Below are 20,300 nucleotides of genomic sequence, written 5' to 3' on the forward strand. Positions count from 1 at the left end.
AATTCCCTAGCTGTGTGGCCTTGGGCAAGCCACTTAACCCCATTTGCCTTGCAAAAACTTTAAAAAAAAAGTAAATGTAATAAAATTATAAAGATCCAGCAGGATTTGAATGAAGAGAATGAGAAGACTCCACCAATTTATCCCTTCACAAAGATAGAAGTCATATGTATTGCACATGTTTCTTGATTTTTTTCAAGGTATTGGTCAGTTGTGATAAGATTTTCCCCTTATAAAAACCATCCTAATTTGTGTGGTGTAACTTTCTGGGAATGGGAAAGGGAGAGATGTTTGGGGAAACTGTGATGATGTAAGAAACAGAAGACATTAATAAAAACTATTTTTTAAAAAATGCCTATTCACAAATGAACTGTGAAAATGAACAATTTGATATTTAAGAACGACCATCATCCATGATACCAGAGAACCAATGACAAGGAATGTTACCCACCTTCTGACAAAGAATTGATCCATCAATATGCAGAAGCCAGAACACTTAAGAAAAGAAAACCATAGTCAATATGGGAATTTGTTTTGTTTGGGTATGCTTATTTAGCACAAAGGCTTAATTCTCTCTTTTCTTGATGGGAGAGAGAAAAAATAATGCTTAATAATTAAAAAAAATCAGTTTACAGCTTCTTGTTAAATTGAATTGACTCTTCATAGAGTCAGTTTCCAAGCATTTCTTCTCTTCTCCTTTCCCTCATTTTCTCTTGCCACAAAACACAATAGGACAGATATTGGGAGAGAGAATATGCAATGCAAAGAGCACTAGCTTTGCAGTCAGAGGGCATGGGTTCCAGCCTTTCTTCCGTGATCTTGGATAATTCATATAGCTTTCCTATTTTCTCATCTGCTAAATGAAGGGGAGAATAAATACGCTCTGAGGTACCTTTGTGCTCTAAATTTATGATCCCATGACCCCTATCTCTTCTTGGACAGTTCTCCCTTGCCACCACATTGGCGATACCAGTTATTTTTTCCTGAACTTACCTGAGGCAGGAGAGATCTGTTTGTCTTGTGAGATTTGGGTGACCCAATATTGACATGGGGGGAGGTTCTCCTAAACAAGTCCGTCCTGTATGACCAGAAAATCAGCCACTTTCCCCAGAGATTCCTCATGCCTGGGGCTTTAGCAAACAGGTCCCAGCGTGCTAGCTCAAGTTCCTTTGACTACAAACCTGGTTTCTGTTTTTATTCCATATGACACTGTTTCCTATTCTCATAGACTGTATTCAGTACAGCCTTTGCACATGGTCTAGGCACATCAAGGGCTGAGTCCTGGCCTTGGGGAGTGTATTACAGAAAGCCAAACCAGTTATAATAACCCAGGCATATCAAAGTGTCCTTGAAATTCTCCTGGACATTCTCCTGCAAGGTCATTAAAAATCATCAATACAATTTTTCAGCATTCAGAAGCTTTTATTCAGTTACATCATTGTAGTCATTGGATAATTTGTTTTCCCAGTTTTGTTTCATTCGCTTTGGTTCAATTCATATGATTCTTCCTAGGTTTTTCTGAATTTTTTTTGTATTTTTCATTTCTTAAGGTATAATAGAAATCGGTGGCATTCATAAACTACAATCCCTTCAACCATTCTCCGGTCAACTGGTACCCATTTAGGTTCCAGGTCTTACCTCCTTAAAAGAGATTGTTGGGTACAAACTACATGATTGTGCATCAGGTATGTTGTAAACAGTATGATATCTGGCTCTGGGGTCCCTGCCAACTCTAGAGTGTCTATGAAGTACAGATGCACTATGTAAACCTGCTTTTAATAAAAATTGACACATGAATATTTGCTTTTTAAAATATGTACAAGATAAATTAGGGTGTTACATGCTTCATGGAGGACTTTTCTGCTTTACAAAACTGTTCTCTGCAGGATTTTTTATCTGGAAAATTCCCCAATGAACTTAAAATATAGTTTGATTTATACAAATTTGCTCTAATGCAACTTTATAGGAACTCAATTCTAGCTAATGTAAGATAAATCTGGAGCATGCATAAAATTGATTCAATTATGGCAAAGTCTGACTTTTTTATCTTTTCCTCCTCATGTTTAAAAACTGATATCTTAAAAACAACAACTTCACAGTCATGTTCCAATACAATCCTTAGCACACACGCAGGGAGACAGAGACAGAGACCTAGACACAGAATCTCCATCTAAAACAAATCAAAACAGTTCAAGAAAACTAATGAGCAAAGCAACTATATGTTACAATGCTGTACAACATCAGCCTGATAAACCTTCTCTGTTTAGTGGAGGGAAGAGATTCATTCTTCATTTCATGTTCTTCAGTAATAATATGGCAACCATTCTGCATTATTGTCTTTTTGTGCTGTTTTCACTTACAGCAATGTAGTTATGAAGGAAATAGTTTGGGGGGTTTGTCTAGTTCTCTTTGTATCAATTTATTTGAGTTGCTTCCAATTTTTCTGAATTATTTGTATCTGTCATTTCTTATGAGACAACAGCATTCTTTGCATGCAGATAGCATGATTCCTTCAACCATTCCATATCTTTATCAATCACCACCCACTCTGATTCCAGTTTTTTGTTGTTTTTGTTGCTAACATACAAAAAAAGTTGCTGTGAAGGTTTTGATATGTATGGGAGCTTTATTTTAATCACTTGCTTACCCAATGTTTCTAAACAGTTGCCAGTTCTTGTTTCTATCTCATCCAACATCTCTCCAGCTTCATCCAACAGCCTCCTTCTCCTTCTCTCCATTCTCACAGCCACCACCCTACCTCAAACCTGCTCACCTCTTACCTGTACTATTGCAATGTCCTCCTTGCTTCAAGCGTGTCCTCTCACCCATCTGTCTTCTACACCAGTAGTGTCAAACTCAAATTGAAATGGGGGTCACCAAACCATGCATAAGGATCCCTCTAGGTGGCACATTGATTTACAACAAATCAAGATTTACAAATCATATTAATGTTTTCAATGTTCTATTTTTAGAAACTCAGTGAATTGAGTGTGGAACTTAGAGAAAACAGAGACCCATCTTCTTAAGTTCAAATACTTATTAGTGATCCTGGACAAGTCACTTGTTTGCCTCAGTTTCCTTATATGTAAAATGAACTGGAGAAGAAAATGGCAAATTACTCCAGTATCTTTGCCAAGAAAACCTCAAATGAGGTCAGAAAGCTTTGGACACAACTCAACAACAAAAATTCTATTTTTATTTCCTTTGTTAACTATTTCCTAATGATATTTTAGTTGGGTTTAGGCCAATCACTCTTGTGTGTTTGATGCTTCTGCTATAGCCACCAGTGTGATTTCCCTTAAATATGTCTTAATATATAAATATGACCTAAATCAGTGAAGGCCAAATGGGATCAAATGTGAACTCTTCGATGTTTGGCGCTTCACAGTCTTATCCTACCTTCCCAGCCCCTCCATGCACTCTATCGGCCAGCCACATTGACCTTAACTTCCTCACAAATGACATTTCTTCTTGATTTTGCACTGGGATTTCCCATGCCTGAGACACTCTCCTTCTTCACTTTCCCTTCTTGGAATTTCTGGCTTTTTCCAAGAGACAAACACTTTTTTTGTAGGTGAGTCCTTTTCTGATTCCCCGCCTCATCCCTGGTCTCGCCATGTCATGCTACAGTTTTCCCCTCCATGTGTCTGCTTTGTACATGGTTAATGTGTCCCTGATAGGTATCTCTTATATCCCCCATTAGATTGAGTGCAAAATTCTTTTATTTCTTTTACTCTCGCTTGCTTATTGTAGCACCTGAAACAGTTTAGGCATTTATTCACTGATTGATCAATTGGCCTTCTTGGTGAATATGCTCAGCAATGGGCAAAGAGTATGAATTTGCTTAGTGACTTTCCCCCTGTAATTCCAAATCTTGCCCAGGTAATTGCAACTACCTCCAAATTGATCTGCTGCCTTGAGTCTCTCCCCACTGGAGTTCATCCTACATATATCCCTCTCCAGCTCAATCAATTCCAGGAGCCTCCTATTGCCTCCAGGATCACATAGAAACTCCTCTGTTTAGCCCTTAGAGTACATAGAATCTGACCACAGCCCTCACCTCACCAACCTCACTGGCTTTGACTCCTTTGCTCACACATAGTTCTCCAGCCAAGCTGACTTCCCTCTGTTCCTCCTTCTCACCTGTCATCTCCCACCTCCTTCTTTGATGTCTGTCTCACCTGTCTGGGATGATTCTTATCTCTGCTTCAGAGTCACAATCTTCCTTTAAGAAGTGGACCAATTCTTTTTTGTTTTGTTTTTGTATTTTTCAAGGCAATGGGGTTAAGTGGCTTGCCCAAGGCCACACGGCTAGGTCATTATTAAGTGTCTGAGGTCACATTTGAACTCAGGTACTCTATCCACTTCGCCACCTAGCCGCCCCCAAGAAGTAAATCAATTTTTTATGAAACCTTCTCCATCTGATAGTGTCCTCCCTCCTAAACTTCCTTCTTATTCTCTACTTTCAATCTATTTTTTATCCATTCACTTTATATTTAATGTTTCATTTATCAATGTATGTATTTGTTGGGTAAATTCTGAAGGAACAGAAATTCCCCAGCCCCCCTTCTTTTTATTTGTAACTATAATAGGCAGCATAGTTATTACTTGGTTTTTTAATTTTTAATTTACGGAATAAACAAGCATTTCCATAATATAGTACAATAAAAAAGATGATTGCACATGGAAACTATAAATCTACTATGCACAATTTGCTGTTCCTTTCAAATGTATAAGAAAATTATCTTGTAAATTTCTTTTTTTTCTTCTTCTTCCCCTCCTCGTCCCAGAGATGGCTACTGTTAGACTCAAATAGGATATATGTGTGTGTATGTATCTACATATATAATTATTCTATTATATATATGCATATATAATTATTCTATTTATCAGTTTTTCTGGATATAGATTGCATCTTTCTTCATATATCCTTTGTATTAATTTGAGTATTTATAATATTCAAAATAACTTATTGTCTCAAAGTCATTCTTCAAACAATATTGCTATTACCGTATACAGTGTTCTCCTGGTTCTACTCAGTTTCTTCTTTATATTTCATGAAATGTTTTTCTAAAATCACAGAGTTCATCATTTCTTAGAGCACAGTAGTATTTCATCACAATCATATATCATAACCGGTTCAGTCGTTCCCCAATTGATGGGCATCCCTGCAATTTCCAATTCTTTACTGCCACAAAGAGTGCTGCTAGAAACATTTAGAATTTAGATTTTATAGGCTCTTTTGCTTTTCCCCTAATTATCTTTAGAAATAGACTAAGTAGTGATAGGGTTAGGTCAAAGGGTAGTTTGGGGGCATAATTCCAGATTGCTCTCTAAAATGTTTGGATCATTTCACAATTCTACCAACAATGAATTACTGTCCCATTTTTTTCACATCCCCTCCAACATTTGTCACTTTCCCCTTCTATCATATTAGCCAATCTGGTAAGTATAAAATGATAAGTCAGGGTTGTTTTAGTTTGCATTTCTCTAATCAATCATGATTTAGAGCACTTCTCCATATGTATATGTTGTTTTTAATAGTTATTACTTTCTGATTGATTATTTCCTGGACCAATTAGATCAATTCGTAGCTCTGTCAGTAATGTATATTATAGTTTTTCCTAGGAGATGATAGGGAATTGAAAGAATCTTAGATTGGGGAGATGATAGCTTATAAATGCTAATTTTATCACTTACTAGCTAGATTATTTTGACAAATTTCTTTAACTCCTTCACTAAGTTTTTCCGCTTGTGAAATGGGGATAGTAATACTCACCTTATGAGATCATCTCAAATGAAATCCTCACTGTCACCATCTAAGCACTTCCTGAACTGGCTGGAATGTCGGCTAGGGCTCCAGTTCACCTGTGCTTCGGGGAGTCCACAGCATGAATCAGATTAACCTAGGACAGATTTGTCCCTGACCTAGAGAAGTTTACCTGTTCATTTTTTTTTAATGACTGTGCCTTTAAACCTTAAATACAAATGGCAAGGATCTTTGGGGAGGGGGGCTTTTCTTACCAAGAAATTGTGAATCATTTCTGTTCTCTCTGTCGTGGACTAAGGCAGGTCAAAACTGTGACATTTGTTAGAGGGTTCTTAACAGGAGCGCCATTTAGATAGATTATTCTAAGAATTGATTTCATTTATAATCTTATGCATTTAAAAACATTTTTCCTTCTGTGTGGGAGGGGGAGGGGGAGGGAAACAAGATTAGGAGAAAAATTGTAAAATTCAAAATAAATAAAATCTTTCAGCAAAAAAAACATTTTTTTCTGAGGAATCTAGGAATCACCAAAATGCAATTGAGGTCAGTCAGCTGAGGATTGGCCAATAAACATTTATTATGGACCTACAATAAGTCAGGTGCTATGTTAGACTGATACTTGAAAGGCAAAACAAACAGCAAAAGAAAAAAAACAAAGCCAACCCCTAACCTTTTTTTTTAAGGTTTTTTAAATTTTTTTTTTTTGCAAGGCAGTGGGGTTAAGTGGCTTGCCCAAGGCCACACAGCTAGGTCCTTGTTAAGTGTCTGAGGCCAGATTTGAACTCAGGTACTCCTGACTCCAGGGCCAGTGCTCTATCCACTGTGCCACCTAGCCACCCCCCAACCCCCAATCTTAAGAAGTCCATGGTCTAATAAGAGGGACAGCATACAAAATGACTCTGTATGTACAAAATACACATAGAATTAATTAGGGGATAATTTCAGAGGGAAGGCACTAAGATTAAGGAGGACTGGGAAATGGCTTCTTGCAAAAGGTAGAATTTTAGCTGAGATTTAAAGGAAATCAGGAGATGGAGATACGAATGGAGAGATTTCCAGCCAGTGCAAACTCCTAGAGCTGGGAGATGTAGTGTTTAGGAGGAAGAATAGTTGAGAAGGCCAATGTTGCTGACTCACAGAGTACTTGGAAGGGAGTTAAATGGAACAACAGAAAGGTAGCAAGGGGCCAGGTTATGAAGGGTGTTAATAGCCAGAAGATTATATATTTCATCCAAGAGGTGACAGGGAATCACTGGAGTTTTTTAATAGAATAATGACAAGATCATACTTGATTTAGGAAAATCAGTTTGAAAACCAAGTAGAGGATGAACTAGAGTGGAAAGAAAATTGAGTCAAGGACACCAGTCAGAGAACTTGTAATCGTCCAGGTGTGAGGGAATAAAGACAAAAAGGATAAGACAGGCAACTCATATACCTTTGGGTATTGAGTCTGGGATTGAGGATGAGAGAGAGTAGAGTTAAAGTGAATCTTAGGTTGCAAGCCTGAATGACTGGGGGAATGGTGGTACAAACCCTTAACAGTAATAGAAAAATTAAGAAGAGGAAAGACAATTTAGTTTTGTGCATGTTGACTTTTAGATGTCTACAAGCCATATAAATCAAGGTATTCAAAAAGCAGCTGAAGGGTGGCTAGGTGGTGCAATGGATAGAGCACCGAGCACTGGCCCTGGAGTCAGGAGTACCTGAGTTCAAATCGGTCCTCAGACACTTACTAATTACCTAGCTGTGTGTGGCCTTGGGCAAGCCACTTAACCCCATTGCCTTGGGAAAAAAAACAACCCTAAAACAAAAATCAACTGAAGATATGAGAATGAAGGTCATGAGAGGGGTGAATGAATAGCACTAAGAATCATCCATCTGCAAAGAGATGTTCATTGACTCCACAGGAGCTGAAATCACCAAGTGAAACGGTAGACAGAAATAGCAGTGTCCTGGGGGTCTCCTGTGTTTGATGGAGGTGACCTAGATAAAGAACCTGTCCAGGAGACTGAGAAGGCATGGTCAGACAGATAGGAAGAGAACCAGGAGAGCATGTTATCCTAGAAACTTAGAAAGAGATCGGTCAACAGCGTTAACAGCAGCAGAAAGGTCCAGAAAGACTAAGACTGAACTTCTTTAGAATTAGCAACATTGGAAAAGAGCAACTTCATTTGAATGATGAGGCTGGAAGCCAGATTGCAAAGAATTAAGAAGGCAGTTGGGAGGCAAGGAAGTGGAGACACCAGTTATAAAGGACTTTCTTAAGAATTTAGCTATGAAAGGAAGGAGAGAGATGGAATCTCCAATGGAGAAGATTGGGTCAAATGAGGAATAGAGAAAAGAAGGTCACTTTTGTAGGCAGTTGATTTTTTGTCCTTCATTATGGAAGAAGACCAAAATGGCATCGCTATGTTTGAGACAAATTACAGTGTGTCCATTGTGGCTGATCAGGTCAATATAAAGCTCGGAATGCTCTACCACAGGTGGGGCACAAACAATCCATGTGGACAACTGGGGTGGGTTCTACACATATGTCACATTTCCTTTGAGCTACTTTAATTCTGCCTTCCTCATTGAGTGCCCTCTCTGATGAGGGCACATCATACTGGGCAGTCCTGTGCCAATATCTCCCATGCTGTTCAATAAATTCTAAAGTTCTTAAGAGAGACCTATTGCTTCTTCTGACCCCCTTGTGAGCACTTGTCTTGTGTGAGTTCTCTAGTCTTTTTGGCATTCTAACAATGTGCCCAGCCCATAGTAGTTGCACTCTCTGTAGTAATGTTGGAATGCTAGACAATTTAGCTCAAGAAAGACCCTTGGTGTCTGGAATCTTCTCCTGCCAGGTGATCTTCAGAATCTTCCTAAGACTATTTAAATGGAAGCAATTCAGTTTCCTGACAGGGAGCTGGCAGACCAGGGAGCTGGCAGACTGTCTAGGTTTCATAGGCAAACAGCAATGAGGTCAGCACAACAGCCCTGTAGACCTTCAGTTTTTATAGTCAGTCTAATACTCTTTTCCTATACCTTCTTTCAGAGGCTCCGCAATGTGAGTGTCAATCTCATTGTCGATGTGTATCTCCTTGAAAAGGACACTGCCAAGATAAGTGAACTTGTCCACAGTACTTAAAACTTCTCCATTTGTTGGAATAAATGGTTCCACATATGGATGTGTGGTGCTGGCTGATGAAGTTTTCTTGGTGTTAATTGTTAGCCCAAAATGAGCATAAGCAGCAGAGAATTGATCCATACTTTGTTGCATCTCAGCTTCAGAGGCTGCATCCTCACCTGCAAACAGAAGATCCTGCACCAACCCTCCTTCCACTTTGGTCTTGGCTTGTAGCCTTTTCAGGATGAAGAATTTGCCATCAGTGCAGTGGCTAATCTTGAGTCCATGTTCATCCTCAGTAAAGGTATTTGATAACATCGCTGAAAGCATCATGCTAAAAAGCCTGGGAGCAAGGACACAGCCTTGTTTCACTCCACTGCTGACTGGGAAATCTTGAGAGCAATGTCCACTGTCCAGAACTCAGGGAAGCGTGCCGTCATGAGGCTGAACTTCTCCAGGCAACCATAATTTTCCATAGGCAATAGGGAATCAACCAATAGATAAGGTGAAACTGAAGATAAGTAGGAGAGATAGTGAGTAAGAGAGTTGCTAGAGGGGTCAATCTGCTGGAGAAGATGGACTGGAGAAGGCTTTTCTCATGCAAGAAAGGGGCAAAGGGGAGATAGTGGCAGAAACTATCAGAGGGAAATGAGATGAAGAGGGAACTCCCAAGCTACACAAAAGGTTAAGAAGTCCTGATCAGATAAATAGTTTCCCAATATCTCTTCCCCTCTCTTTTTAGCCTCATCTCTCCTTTCTTATTTTTGCTTCCTTCTTCTCCAACCTTCTCTGGATCTTGGCCTTTCAACCTTCCCTATTTTTTCTCTTTCAAACTTTAATTTTTTGGGTCCTGTTCTTTAAGAAATATGCTGGATGTTTGCCTAACATGAATATTAATTTGAGCCATTAGTGGGGAACTTTATGTTACCTTTGTAACTCTATCCCAGATGTTGTTATGGGAAAAATAGAAAAGAAAAGAAAATAGCATTAATAAAAGAATTTTTAAAAGCACAGAATGGGGGTGACTAGGTGGCACAGTGGATAGAGCACTGGCCCTGGAGTCAGGAGTAGCTGAGTTCAAATCTGGCTTCAGACACTTAACAATGACCTAGCTGTGTGGCCTTGGACAAGCCACTTAACCCCGTTGCCTTGCAAAAACCTTAAAAAAGAAAGCACAAAATGGATCAGAAGAAGGTTTAGAGTAGAGATTCTTAACCTGGGTCCAAGATGTCTGTGGATATATTTCAGGAAGTCCATAAACTTGGTTGGGAAACAAATTAGATCTTTATTTTCACTAAAATTTAGCACTTCTTTCAATTATTTAAAAAAAATTGAGACAGCTTCCACAGACTTCATGACAATGCCAGTTAGTGCACAAACATTTATTAAGCTCTATGTGCCAGATGTGGGAATACAATACATGTAAAAAATAAATACAGTCCAAGGCCCCAAGGGGCTCCCATTCAAAGGGGGAAGGTGATATATAAAAGGGAACTGATGCTGGATAGGGGATACACACACCTTGGATATAAGATTGGAGGAGTGTGGATGGCAGCCTGCTAGGAAACCAGACAGTGGCTACCTCAGGGGCCCCCTTTAAATAGACGTACAGTCATCTAATCAAAAGGAGTTGCTATAGGGGCTGGAGGTATTTCTGAGGTATGAATTCCAGGGCTGACATAATCTTCTAGGCTAAAGAATTTTCTGGGCATGATGAAAGTGGCAGTCTTGTGAGAAATGAGGTAATGTTCCAAAAGAATCCACAACTCACAAAAAAATAAGGATTTAGAATTGTTGCTCTACTCAGATGACATAAGGCTGGGACAGAGTAAGAACTTAAATGCTTTCTCATTCATTCATTCTTTTATTTTAATAAGGACTTTCAATGCCTTAATCTTAACCAAAGAGTTGTAGTGCTGTGTTAGGGATAATGTGCAAGATATTAGTGGTGATGGAAGGGAAGAGGTTGATGCCTCCTACACTGGTCCTACCGGGGAAGGACAGGGCCAGGGTTCTATAGAAAAAGAGACTGAGTCATAAAAGTGACTTATCCAAGGTCATGTAACCAATCTTGGGTAGGGAGATGGAAGAATGAATCAGTGAATCAACAGGTGCCTACTATATACCAGGCTATTAACATCCAAGGCTCAGTGGTGCAGAACCAGAGAGCCTCAGTCCAGACTTGGCTGGTAGACTACAGGGGAGTGAGAAAGGAGTGTGTTAATATACTGCCTCTGATGTAGAGTAGACCTCTAGGGTGTAATTTTCGGCTTGCTGCACAAGAGTTATGCGCATAACTCCTATTATTTTAGGTTATCATTAATGGGAGTTGTGCCCTCAATTCCCAATGCACCATCCTGAAATTTGCCCCATATGTTTTAAAAGGTTGATTACATCTTTGGGATCTTTGTCTATTATGGATGCCGACTATAAAGTTTCAATTGGCTGCTCATAGGGACTGAGCATCTTTTTTGGAATTTCCTCTTCTTGGAAAAAAAAATAGGACTCTGAAATCCAGGTTGGCTTCTGAATGAGAGATTGATAATTAAGCTGTGAATTTCTTTGTTTGAAATGGCTACTCACAGCACAGTTGCTCCTTTGACAAGGACAACCAAAAAGCAAATCACGTTCATTGTTTTTTTTTTTCCCCAAAAGAAAGGAACTATCAATGGAAGAAAGAAAAAAGTCTAGCCTTCAGACCAGACTAAAATGAGGGACTTGGCCGTTTTTCAATGACTCTTGTTGGCAGCCACAGAATGAACTATCCAGATGGCTACCCCCAGTAGAGAACAAGGCTAGCATATGGGGCCTCTCATGCCCATACTGTCCCCACCCAGTTGTGGTTACTTTCCCTTGGATGGCCTGTTTTGTAACTACCACTCATGCCAACCACATCCAATGGACTCTCTGTTAGGGCTGTCAAGTCACAAAGACAAAATTGGGCCATAATGGTCCTGAGAGAGAGAATTGTTGGGGTCAGATGACTGGGAAGATCATTACTGATATTCTGGAGGTCAGTAAAGAATCTCTCTCCCTTTCTCTCTGTCTCCCCCACCCAACTTCCCTCTCCCTCTCCCTCTCCCTCTCCCTCTCCCTCTCCCTCTCCCTCTCTTTCTGCCTCTGTTTCTGTCTCTGTCATTGTCTGCCTATCTGTCAGTCTTTCTGTCTCTCTCTCTCTCTCTCTCTCTCTCTCTCTCTCCCTCTCTCTCCCTCTCCTCCCTTATTCTATATGGTAGAATAGAATAATGGACTTGGAATAAGGAAGTTCTGGAGTAAGGAAGACCACTTACTAGTTGTGTGATCCTGACAAATCCCGTAACCTTTCTCAGCCTCAGTTTCCTCATTATATAAAATGAGGATCTCTCTCATCATAGCATTTATCTCATGAAATTGTGAGGAATAAGTAAAATGACATATGTGCATTGTTGGTAAAGCATTATATGAATACTAGTCATTACCATTTTTATCCCTTCTGCCCTAAATAACCAGATCCTTGCCCGTGGCCAATGGTTCTGATACACAAACTTTCCTTGCAATCAAGTCACTTGCTACTCCAGAGACAACACCACTGCCACACTCCCAGGCCTCTTAGGACCACAGACTCATTCAGAACCCACGAGGGCCTGCCAGTCCTGTGTACATCTGTCATGGAAAAAGATACCCACTGGACCAAGACTGGGATAGAACAAAGACAAAAGAGGTAGAGGCAGCCTCTTGTTTACTGGAGTTTGGTGGAGATGGGACAATCGTCCCTCCTTCCACTCAGCTGTCATAACTCAGAAAAAAATCCACACACTTCTCAGCCAAAAAATGAGATCCTGAGAGATTCATTTTGTGGATCCATTAAACCATCAGCTCTTTTGACTCAGCAACCAATTTGGGCATTCTCCATCATTTACCATCTCGAACGTTTGAGTCACATGGTCCCTGGAACCAAGAATGGTTACATGGACAGGTTGGGGGAAGGACCAACAATACACAAAGACCAAAAGAGGGAAAAAAAAAGCAGTCCTTGCCCAGAAGGAATTTACCAACTATGGAGGTGTTTGATGATGATGTTTGTCCTTGGAAGAAGACATCAAGGAGGAGCTTACACTATCTCATTAACAAATTGGTTCTCCTCTTGGAACCTCAGTTTTGTATGATGAATGGGTTGGATTAAAATATCTTTAAGGTCCCTACCAGCTCTAAATCTCTGACTCTTGTATTCATGTCTAGGTCTTCTGCCTTCGTAGCGAGTGTTCATTCTACCACACCTTGTTCTCCATATGTGGGAACATAATAATTAATAACAACTTCATACCTATAGTCTTTGTTCTGGTTTACAAAACATTTTCTTAATATCAACCCTCATTGAATTAAGTGGCATAAATACTATTATTCCCATTTTATTGAATAGGAGATTGAGATTCATACGGTTTAGCTGATAGACACACTAGTGTATGGAAACACCAGAATACAAAGCAGTTTTCTAACTCAAGTCCAGTGACCTTTTCTCTGCCCCACACTGACTCTCTGTGAGGCTCCATTTTCCCTGAATAATAACCAGCTATATTCCAGGTGGTCAACTAGATGCTTCCATAGATAGAGCACTGGGCTTGGAATCAGGCAGACTCATCTTCCTGAGTTCAAATCTGGTCTCTGACATGTGGAAGACCCTGTCGATCTCAATTGCCTCATCTGTAAGATGAACTGAACAAGGAAATGGCAAAACCACTTTGTCAAGGAAATCCCCAAAGGGGGTCTGAGTTGGACACGATGGAAAAACATCAGCCAAGTGCTTGCCCTCCAAGAGCTTACATTCTAATGGGAGAAAAAAACAGGTAAAAGACTAGAGGTGGAATTGGGTACTGGTGGTGAGAAAGGTGGCAAAGTCCTGAAAATTAAGTGTGGTTGGCCTAGGGATGAGCCCTCCTCGAGGAGAAAGTCACCAATGGGAGAAGGGGAATCCTTTCCCCTCCACTAAAGGAATGATCTTCTCTAGTAAGAAGACAACTGAGGTAGGATGCCCCTATATTTAAAAAAAAACCCTGTAGAGTCTGTATTTCATTAGAACTTTCTGCTTGAATCTGAGAGGGAAAGCCTATATCTGAGACTGCATTGAGTCATCCCTTTAGAAGCTTTTCTGTGTTCTCCCTGGATGGGGCTCCTTTTTTGTTGAATTAAAAAAAAGCAAACCCTGCAGACTTATATGTTAAAACTCAGAACTGATTTATTCTTAATTAAAGAAGGCAAGAGAGAAGTTGGCAGGAACAAGTCTGAACTTAGTCATAAGGTCCCAGTTCAAATCTTGATCCTGTGTGACCTTGGGTTAGTAATTTTCCACCCTAGAATTCATTTTCCTTATCTGTAAAATGGGAGATTGGACTAACCTTTAAGGTCTCTTGCAGCTCTAAATCTGGGATCCTATAATAAAATGCCCATCTTTGGGAGGAGGAAGCTTTCAATTAGACCATCAAGTGTGTCTGGAGAAGTGGCCAGTCTCATCAGAGCATGTGTTTCCTATGGGCTAGGCTATGCCCGGCCTCTGATCCTCAGTGGGATTGGTCTATTAAATAAAATGAAACATTCTGTGCAGAACTGTCTTTATACTATATTTCTCTCATTCCCTTCAATTTGTAAGAGTACTTTTCCTCCTTATTTCTATAACTTCTGTTCTCATGGGCCCTTGTTCTGAGGTCAAGGGAAACCCTCTCCCATAGTCTCCACTGTATGGGGTGAGATCAGGGGATGCTGGTAAATGTTTAACAACAGATTCTCAAAAACAAATGTGCACACAATACAATATTACTAATATTTTCTTCATTACTTTCTTACATCCAATCAATAAAACAATAAATCAAATGCCGATTTCTGAAGCATAAATGGTCATTCTTAAAATTTAAGCTGGTGGTGATGATAGTTATGATGATGCTGTTTATCCTTAGTTCTCAAAAAAGACCAAGATATAAGGGAGGTGAATTGGATTTGAGTGAGGGGAGGCAGTAGTCTTCCTCCACAGTCATTTGGGTCCAGTGGCCAGATATGAATCAAAATGACTAAAGATGGCCCTGGATATGAGGCAATCAGGTTTAAGTGACTTGCCCAAGGTCACACGACTAGTACATGATATCTGAGGTCACATTTGAACTCAGGTCCTCCTGACTCCAGGGTTGGTGATTTCAGTGTCTAACTCTTCATGACCCCATTTTTCCTGGCAAAGATGTCATTTCTTTCTTCAACTTATTTTACAGATGAGGAAACTGAGGCAACTAGGGTTAAGTGACTTGCCCAGGGTCCCCTAGCTAGTCAGTGTCTGAAGTCAAATTTGAACTCAAGCCCAATGGTTTAGATTTCATTTCAATAAAAAAAGAACAGATAATTTGTTTGAAACACGTTATCAAGAGATTTAAAAAATCCCAAAGTGGCAAGCACTCCTAAATCCCTGGACCTTTGAGTACCACCTTACCTCCTCCCAGCCCCCAGGGAAGTTTGTGGGTCCAGTTTCTCCTGCTTCCCCCCCACCCCCATCCTAGGTATAAAGTCAATCTTGAGGCTCTGAGAAGATTGGGAGTGCACCTTTTTCACAGAATCCACCATTCAGGGTCTAGCGCTCTTTCACCAGGAGCATCTTTCCACCCAAGATCTCAGCTTTTGAACATGAGTATCTGTGTATTCTTGCCCAGTGTTTAGCAGGGTGTGAGCTTCCTGAAATGGAAGGTGTCAGCAAGAGGGATGAGACCTCCAAGTGCCTCAGCTACGGCTGGAACACCAAGGCAGAATTTCAAGTCTGATGCTGGCAAGATAGAAGGCTTCTAGTCATTAGAATGACAAGCTACCGGGCAGCTAGGTGGCACAGGGGATAGAGCATCAGCACTGGAGTCAGGATCACCTGGGTTCAAATCTGATCTCAGACACCTTGATGCTTATGAGCTATGAGACCTTGGACAAGTCATTTAACCCCCTTGCCTTACCAAAAAAAAAGGGTGGGGGGGAGAATCGCAGGCTCCTTGAGGACAGGAACCATCTTTTGCCTCTTTGTATTTCTAGTGCTTGGCAAATGCCTGGCTTGAAGAAAGTCCTTCAAGTTTAGTGAGTGGTTGATAGGAAGAGATATCTCAAATCTCTCTCGCACAAAACTCCATTTTTCACTGGCTCTGTCAGTGCCTTGAAAATTCTCCCTTCTTATCTTCCCCTCTAGGCTTCCCTGGCTTCCTTCCAGTCCTCTTTTTTTTTCTTTTTCTTTTCCTTTTTTTTTAGGATTTTACAAGGCAAACGGGGTTAAGTGGCTTGCCCAAGGCCACACAGCTAGGTAATTATTAAGTATCTGAGCCTGGATTTGAACCCAGATACTCCTGACTCCAAGGCTGGTGCTCTATCCACTGCACCACCTAGCTGCCCCTTCTTCCAGTCCTCCTCAACTAAAATCCCACTTTCTCTGAGCAGTCTTTCTTGATCCTCCTTAATATTAGATCTTTCCATTTGTCAGTTATCTCTGATTCATCCCATATATGTCATTCTTATAGAGAGTGCTAGGTGGTGCAGTAGATAGGGTGTTGGGTTTGGAGTCAGGAAGACCTGAGTTAGAGGCCGACCTCAGATACTTACTAGTTGTGTGACCTTGGCCAAGACACTTAACTCTATTTACTTTCATTCTCTGAGAAGGAAATGGCAAACCCTTCTAAATCTTTGCTGTGAAAGTCCCAAATGGGATCACGGTGGAAAGGACCGAACCGTATCATCATTTGTACCTCGTTGTTGGCATATGATCTCCTATATTAGACTGAGAACTTTTTGAGAGGTAGGACCGATCTTTGCCTTTCTTTGTATCCTTGGGGCTGGCACGTAATAGGTCCTTGATGAAGGTTTACTGACACTTTTTCCCCAATCCCTAGAAGCATGGGTAGGCTTGGCTGCAGTTGGCTTAATCCCTTCCCTCCCACTTCCTTCCTTTGGAGAGTCACGATTTCCAAGCACTAAGTACCTGCTACTTGTTCTTATCCATTCTGAGCCTCTCCCCGCCAGGTGGAAAGCCTCTCAGGAGAAAAGGGTTAGGGAAGCTACCTTGAAGCACCCCCTCTTTCCACTTGTCATGGGCAACTGCTCTCAAGACCTAGTAAGAAAGGATGCTCAAGGGCTGAATGATCTTGGATACTAAAAGCCAGAAGTAGCCTTCAGCATTGCTCACCTCTCCTCCATCACTCTTCCCAGGCTTTCACAGAAGGAATTATCCTCTAGTCTAGAAGGATATTATGCTCCTGACCACATCAATCCCAGATTACCTGTCAGTAGCAGCAGAGAGGAGCAATTTGCCCACATAAATGGCCTTCCTCAGCCCTCCCTTTTTTTTGAAACAAAATGCAGCCAGCCTGGTAAAGGATGACAGGAAATATGCCAATGCTTAAATCCTCCAGTGAATCTGGGATCTCACTGAAATGGTTCTTCCTTCCAATGATGTAGACAGCAATATGTTCAGGCTTAAGAGAAGGTTGGAATGTCTGTCCTTCCAGTGAAAAACCATCTTAAGGACCTAACTCTTATTTTATTATCACAGCAAGGACACCAATGGAACCTCTATGCTGCCTCAGTTAGGTCTCCACCTGATCATCTCAGCTGCTTTTTCACTCAGTCCTTGCTTTGATGAAATCCTTTAAACAATTTCTCCAGAGAGAGGGTCACAGATTCAGGAGAGTAGGATGGAGAGACAGTAAAATACATCTCTCTATTTTAAATAGACGTAGCATCACCCATCTTGCTCTTACCACTGCCTGGGGTGGGTTGGAACCATCTAGAGCTTTCAGCATCATCTCAAAATATCAAGTTCTTTGCAGCTTGGCCACTCCCATCACCAGCCTCTCCATTGTCCTTTGGATAATTTTTTTTTCAGAATTTAAAGACTCTCTCATGACTCTTGAAAAATTTAAGAACTGGCATATTTAAATGGCTACCAATTATATATTATTACCTGAAGAATATGGATATTAAAGATGAATTTTCTTTTTAGGAAGGCATTAAAATAATTATTCTATTTCAAAGGTACCCAAACATGCCCCTTACTCTTGTTTGTTTAAGCCCAATGTACAGGGTCATATACACATACATAATATATAAATACATATAATTGGATAAGCTCTCTATGGTTTATTTATAATCACTTATCATAGTCTGAACAATAGGCAATTTTCATCCACTTAGTTTTTCCCATGTGAATAGTTTGACCAAACACTGTTTTGATGCTTATTGCTATCACCTTGTCTGTCAACCATGAAAAGGAATATCTGGAAGACCTTACTACCTTTGGGAATTGCTCTTTGCTGAAATCTGCCCTCCATAAGAGTGGCAAACTCTTTTGAGGAACATATGTCTCCCTGTTTTATACTTTGCTTGTTATTAATAATCAGAAGTTCAACAAAGAGTGTATATTGTTATGTATTCCAAAGTATCCTAGATAATTTTGGCATATGCATCAGAGACACATTTGTGTTGAAGAGTTGTTTTCCTCCACCAAACAAATGGCCAAAGAAAGTAGATAAAAAGATTAAATTCACTAATAATAAAGATTAAACAGGCATTTGTAATCAATAGCTGTGTAAGGAATCAAAGAGATGAGTTCTCTGGTGGAATCCTGGCTTACTTTAGGTGAGCTGTGTATTCTGAATCAGTGCTGAAGAACTCGGTATTTTGGAAAGATGCAGAAAGACCTAGATGGTCCCAACCCATCCCTGCTAGTGGTAAGGGTTAGGTAGGCGATACTATGTCCATTTAAAACAAGAGAGAGACAGATTTTGCTGTCTCTCCATCCTAATCTCCTGAATCTGTGACCCTCCCTCTGGAGTTTCCTTTGAAAAATGGATACTGATCTTACATGGATGTTTGGTATAGGGCTCATGCAGGTGAACCGAATCAGAATCTCTAGACCTTGGGTATTTCTTCTGTTTGGTAGTAATTTGTTTGAGCAAAGAGGACTTACCAGTGATCTTGAAGTGGTCATTTCCAGCTTCAGAGGCAACTTTCTGAGTTCAAGAGGTAGTACCAGCTGGATTCCAAGAGATGCCCCCAGTTTCGGGGTTTCTTGGAGAAGACAACCACAGACAGAAGAATGAATGAACCTCTTGGACTGGCTTGCCAGAAGACATCAACTTTGATAAAGCTATTTAGCTAGTGCAGAGTCAAGGGAAATGTGAAATCCCTATTCAATAATCTCCCTAAGTGGTTCATGTTTTAAATATCAACCTCCTGGGAGGGTATAATTGTAGGATCAGTATCTCCAAAAGCTATCAAATGGTGGGAAGTCTCCTTAAGTCTCTACAGCTTGCCAAAGAACATCTTTGCAAAAAGGATTTTTTTTTGTGGAAAATCTGATTTGACTCACATACTTTTAATTGTTGATACATTTCCCATGAAATCACCAGTGATTTCACTGGTGTAGTGAGCTCCCAGTGATAAAACTATCTCTACCAATGCAGGCTGACACCTGTTCTGTAACTTATAGTCTGAGAAGGATATGCAGGATATATTCAAATAAATATACTAATATTATTATCATAACACAATAATATTGGTACTATATGAGTAGCCAATAATTGATGATGATGATGACTATAAATCAAGCCACAAGCATTTATTAGGCACCTGCTGCATGTCAAACATTAACATTACTCAAGGCTCAAGGGGTATAAAGACAAAATTAAAACAGTCCCTGTGTGAAGGGGTAAAGGGTTATGGGTATAGGGTATCACATATACTATCAGTCAAGGTTGGAATATTGGTTAATTTTGTTGCTGTTCCTCTCCAGAGGTTGACTCCATAACTAGACGGTTTCTTCTCACTCTGGAGCATCCCTCTGCCATTCCCTTTTCTTTCATTGGTGAATTCTATCCAGGGTGGCCGTGCTTCATTCCTAGCTTAGCTATCATGCCCCACCTCCATGTTGTCCCTCATTAGATTGTAAATTCCTTAAAGGCAGGAAATGGGTTTTGTTTGTTTATTTGTATTTGTAATCTCATTGCTTTGCACAGAGTCTGACCTAGATAGAGTAAGAAATTGCCTGTTTAAAGTGATTTTTCCTCACTCTTTCCTTTAAAATCACTGTTACAAGTATATTGGGGGGAAAAAAAGAGTGGGGAAGTTAAGGAAATTATTGAAATTAAAAAAGGCATAATTTAAATAAGACAATTTTTAAAGAAGGAATTCCAGGGGCTGAGATGAATGAGAAAATTAGATTCAGAAGCCAGATTCTGACTGGAAGGTCTGATTCTGTCTGATCAGGAGAGAAAGTATGGGATATGTCAAGAGTGCCTGACCATTTGCCCAGCACAACTCATCTCCCCATAGCTTTTGACTTCTTCTGGTGGCTATTAGTTAGCATTCCCTACTCCCCTCTCTACCCACTTACAATTTATCTACAAAACTCAATGACCTTTCTTTGCTCATGGACTTGGACCCAAT

General features: G+C 40.2%; 1 long non-coding RNA gene across 1 annotated transcript in view; it reads left to right on the plus strand.

The window, feature by feature from the left end:
* LOC141495009 (uncharacterized) overlaps positions 1–20,300 on the plus strand; it is a 30,857-nt gene that overhangs the window by 1,823 nt on the left and 8,734 nt on the right. Inside the window, exon 2 of the long non-coding RNA XR_012470628.1 lies at positions 1,548–1,682. This is a non-coding gene — a long non-coding RNA (uncharacterized LOC141495009). The remainder of the gene's footprint in view (positions 1–1,547; positions 1,683–20,300) is intronic.

The sequence above is a fragment of the Macrotis lagotis genome, chromosome 8 (genome assembly GCF_037893015.1).
Source record: "Macrotis lagotis isolate mMagLag1 chromosome 8, bilby.v1.9.chrom.fasta, whole genome shotgun sequence".
Taxonomy (NCBI): domain Eukaryota; kingdom Metazoa; phylum Chordata; class Mammalia; order Peramelemorphia; family Peramelidae; genus Macrotis; species Macrotis lagotis.